Source organism: Pseudorca crassidens, unplaced genomic scaffold, assembly GCF_039906515.1.
Source record: "Pseudorca crassidens isolate mPseCra1 unplaced genomic scaffold, mPseCra1.hap1 Scaffold_72, whole genome shotgun sequence".
Lineage (NCBI taxonomy): Eukaryota > Metazoa > Chordata > Mammalia > Artiodactyla > Delphinidae > Pseudorca > Pseudorca crassidens.
This window is the reverse complement of record NW_027136324.1, coordinates 777,501-782,500: the sequence shown is the minus strand read 5'-3', so window position 1 is coordinate 782,500 and position 5,000 is coordinate 777,501.

Genomic DNA, 5,000 nt, shown 5'->3' with positions numbered 1-5,000 from the left:
CCAAACACCCACGAGCCGCGGCCAGCCCCGCGACAACAACACTCTCCCGCGCGCACACCGGCCGCCCCACGTGCCCCGCCACACACGCCTCCGCCGCCGCGCCCGACTCCCCCGCCTCAGGGACCGTGAGCACTCCACCCGGGGACGCCGCCCGCCGCGGCGGCCGGGGCGGGCGACAGCCTCACGTGGGCGAGGCCGGCTCGATCCCAGACGGGGAAAGGGGCACGGAGGGCTGGGGGCCGGGGAGGGCCGGCGGCCACGGGGAGGGGGCGGCACGCACACACACAGCGGCGAGGGCCGCGGGGCAGGGGCGCAGGGGCGCCCGCCCAGGGACAGGAAGGGCCGAGGCACGACCGGGCCCGCCAGGGAAACAAGCGCGGGGTCCCACCGCCACACACACGAGGGCGGTCCCACGACGCCTGGGACGCCGGCCGGCCCCGGCCACCCTGGGGGTCTCCCACGACCCGGCCCCGCCGCCGGGGCCCGTGTGCGACGGTTTCCCCCCGCGTGACACGGAGGGACCCGTCCGCCCAAACTCAACCTCCTCCGTCCTCGCCACATCCGCCTTCATCTGAGTCCGACCCCCGGGGCTCGCGCCCCAGGGAAACGCTCCCGAGCGAGGCGACCCGCACCGTGCCCACACACCGCCCCCGGCCGCGACTCGCGGCGAGGGCAGGCGCGACGGGCTCCTCGCGGCTGCGGGACTGGGGAGTCGGGACGTCCGTGCGTCCCCGAACCCCACCTCGGGCTCGCCACCGCGCGGGTCACCGCACGCGCACACACACGCGCACACACGGCCCCGCGCCGGACGCCGGCCTGGCGGGACCCTCCCCCGACTCAGAGGGGGGAGGCGCGGGCCGCGGTAGGCAAAGAGCGGCACTCGGCCCCACCGCGGGGCCGGCGCAAGCCCTCCCCGCGAGGGCGAGGGCCTCTGCCACCCACGTGGCTCTGGCAGTGGCCACCGTGGCCCACTGCACGCTTGGGAGGGGCAGCGGCTGGGGGGTCCGGTACCCCAAGGCTCCCTCTCGGATCGCTAGAGAAGGCTTTCTCACCGAGGGTGCGTCATCCCCCACCCATCGTCTCTGCCCTTCGGGCCCACGGAGGCGCTCCACGAGCCACCAAGTCCACGACTGGCCGTGGGAGGGGTGGGGGGGGTCTGCGGTATGGGTAAGCACACGGCCCACTGGAGCGTTCGCGGCCACAGCCTCGGGGGCACAACCTCTGCCGCCCCCCAGGCTCGTCCACCGGGCTCCGGAAGGGGGGAGCACGCCCGAGAAGCGCGACAGACGCCCCCTTCTCACAGGCCCCGGCCCAACGCGATCGCACCCACGCCCGTGTGCGACTCCCCACACACACGCAAGTGGGGGGCGGCGGCACACGCGGCGTCGGCCCGGCCACGAAGTCAGTCCCCCCCACGGCACACCGTGGGAGGACGATGGCGACGAGGTGGCAGGCCCCCGTCCCCCACCGAGGGAGAGAAACAGAGGCAAGCCCCCGCGCCCTTTACCGTCTCGACCCCCCCAAGAGAGCCACTCACGGGACACACCACCGCGGCGGAGACCCCGAGGAGCACGCTGGGAAAAGGGAACGACACCACCGCTCGGCCTCGCGCGCCTGAGGGACGACCTGGAGCGCTCCAGGGGCACCACAGAGGACCGAGCAAGTCACGCTCACGCGCCGGCAGCGGGCGCGCGGCGCAGCGGCGGGACGGCCCCCACCGACGCGGGGAGGACCGCCCGCGAGGCACACGCCAAGGAGGCGAAGCGAGAGCGTCTGCTGCGTCCGAGGACCACGGCCCCGCCCACGCCATGAGGCAGGAGGCGGGAGACCGCAGGTCAGGGCCGGAGACCACCACCCCTGCCTCCCACACACCCCTCGGCAGGCCGGCAGGGCGTGACAAGAGAGGCGAGGGGCCCGCGGACAGAACGAGAAGAGCGGTCCCGTTCGCCAAGAACGTCCGTCCCTCGTCTGGCGCGACTTAAGGCCCGGCCCAGGAGAGCGCGACATCACCACATCGATCAGTCAATCCAGAGAGCCAGGGGCCACGAGGGCCCCGAGGGAGGAGGGGCACGGCGAGGACCCTCACCGGAGGAGCCTGCTTCAGCCTCAGCCGGCACCCAGCCCCCCCCTTCGCTCCCTCTTGCCTTCTCGGGCAACAGTGGCCGACGACCCCGCGAGGAGAACGCCTGACACGTGGCACGGAGCCTGCGGGTTGGGGTCGTCTCAGCCACCACCGGGTGCCTGCGGCGGGGAAGGGGAGTCACATGGGGTAGAAGACCCACGCACCACCTCGCCCCGCCGCCCTCGGGTGAGCCAGAGACCGGAGGCGGCACCGCGGGTCGGGTCAGCCGGGCGCACACACGAGAGCCGGCGCGCAGGCCCAAGCGGGCGGCTCAAGTGGCAAGGGCCGGTTCGGGCGCCGGACGGCGGTCCAAAGCCCAGCGCCCTGCGCGCGTCCAGAGTCCCAGAACCCCCAGCGAGAGATGCCAGAGGAGACCGTGTCAGCACCTATCTGGTGGTAAAAAAGGCCCATTTCAGGCGAAAAAAATCACGGCGCCCGGCAGCGGGGCCCATCCACGAACCTCGGGGGGGCTCCCCGGGACCTCGGCCCGGCTACCTCTCCCCAACACTTCCCCATCCACAGCAGCCCCGGAGCTCTCTCGGGGCCATCTGGTCGACCCGAGGAGCGGGGGGGGGGGGGGGGGGGGCGGCAGAGTGGAGCGGGGCGGGGCGGGAAAACGTGGCAGAGGCAGCGAGCGGGCCGGGGTCGCCCTCCCCGGATCGCCCGCGCGAGCAGGTACCGTACCGCCGTCCCTCCGAGTCCCCGGGCGAAGACTTGGTTACAGAAAAGGAACTATCCCACTCTGCCGCCTCTGACGAGCGGGGCCCACGAGGGACCGCGCCCGGGCCCAGGCCGCCCTATCCGGGCCACCCAGTACGACTCGGGCCGGTCCCCACCGCCACCCCCACCCCGGCCGGGACTCGCGGTGGAGGAGGGGGCGGGGGAGGGTGAGAAAAAGTCGCGTCCGCCGACCGGGACCCACGTGGGCCCGCTAAAGGGCCGGGTGCGCCCTCCCCGGCCACCCGCGCGAGCAGGTCCCGGCCCGTCCGCGTCCCCGGACCCAGGGGGACTTGGAAACATTTTCGCACGGAGGCACCTCCCAGGCGACCGGAGCCCACGAGGGACCGCACCCGGGCCCGGGCCTCTCTCTCCGGGTCACCCCTCGCGGCCCAGCCCGGTCCCCACCTCCGGAGTCCGACTCGGAAAAGCATCGGTCAGAAAGAATCCGACCACCGGGACCCACGCGCGCCCGCCAACGAGCCCGTCGCGCCCTCCACCGGCCTAAACGCACGGGCACGGGCACGGGCCGGTCCCCACCTCCGGAGCGGGGCGCTGTGGGGACCGGGCGGTGGGGGGGGGGGGAGGGAGGGAAGGAAGGAAGGAGGGTCGGGTGGCCGGGTCGGTCCCCGCGGCCGGATGCTGGTCGACCAGGCCAGGCGGCCCCACAGACCGGCTCGAGAGCGCGGCGACAGTCACACCCTCATAGGCCTGCACGCCCAATCTCAAGCGACAGCAGGAGGCGCCCACGCCTGGGCCCCACCGGGACAGTCACCGCCAGCGTCGCCCGGCTCCCGGAACTCTGCCTCGGGCCCGGCGGCCGAGTCACAGCCCTCACGAAGGTCGCCGAAGCTCCAGAGACAAGGGACAATATAAAAGCGGCCGCCAGGTGGCTCCCGACAACGGCTCCAACGTCCCCGGGCCGGGTTCCCTGTCGCCGGCCGGCCACCGAGGATGCAGCAGCGCCGGGCCGCCCAAACGCCCGAGCTCGGCCCGCCGGGGCGAGCCGGCGGGCGTCTGGCGCGGCCCCGAGGCGTCCGTCTCGGAGCTAGCTCCCGGGACGGCACGACACGGCGCGACCCCGGCAGCAGACGGGGGGGGGGGGGGGGGGGTGGCCGGGGAAGCTGGGAAGACGTCGCCGGGAGGCCGCCTCGAAGGAAACGCGCTCCCCACGCGACTCCTCGGCGGGGGCAAATCCCACGGAGACGCCGGCGGGGCCCGGGGCGGCCGGCACGGGGTGCCCAGAGGGTCACGAGCAAGATCCCCGGCTGCCCGGACGGAGGGAGGGAGGGAGGGAGGGAGGGAGGGAGGGAAGGCGGGGACTGGCAAACCGAAACCAGGCAAGCACTCAGAGAACAACGCAGGAATTCATCCTCTCTCGAACGGTGGAGGTCTGTCGGAAGCAGACACGCAAAGCCCAGAACCTAGAAAGGAAAGGAAGGATACCCTCCGACCCCACACATACAAGCGGAAACAAACAACTATCTCTGCCCGGACGGCGACAAAGTCCAAAGACAACACATGGGTGCGTGGGTGGGGAAAACGCACCCGCGGTCACGAGAAAACATGGATTTCAAAATGGACTGACCACAGTCCACGGGCGGGGGTGGGCGTGGGGGTGGGGGATGGGGGAGGCGGGGCTCGGGGGAATGCGGGCGGGTGGGGGGGCGGAGGGGGGGCGAGGGTGGAGTCCATAGCCATCCACTAAAGAAACTGAGTTCGGGCACATCTACTCAATGCAACACCCCGAGTGCGAGCGTGTGCGTGTGCGTGTGCGTGTGCGTGTGCGTGTGTGTGTGTGTGTGTGTGTGGAATGCGGTAAGTATCGACAACGGACTGTAGCCCCACCGAGACCACGACAAACCATACCAGCGAAGAAGTCAAGCCGTACAACTACTCTGGCCTTCAAAACAAAGGAAAAAGCGTGCACGTATAGTATACGTACGTGCATCGCGTGTGCTTGTGGCACAGGTATACGTGGACGTATAAAGGCCTAGGACAAGCCCAAGCACATCCCGTAAGGGGAGCCTATCCAAAACAGACCAAGGCCTCTCACCACTCAGCTTCCAGAAAACAAGCAACCCAGCGAGGAAAGTGAACTGGAGGCCCAAACTGAACCTTTTCGTTAGGGAAAATAAAGAAAAGAAGAGACGAGAAGAGA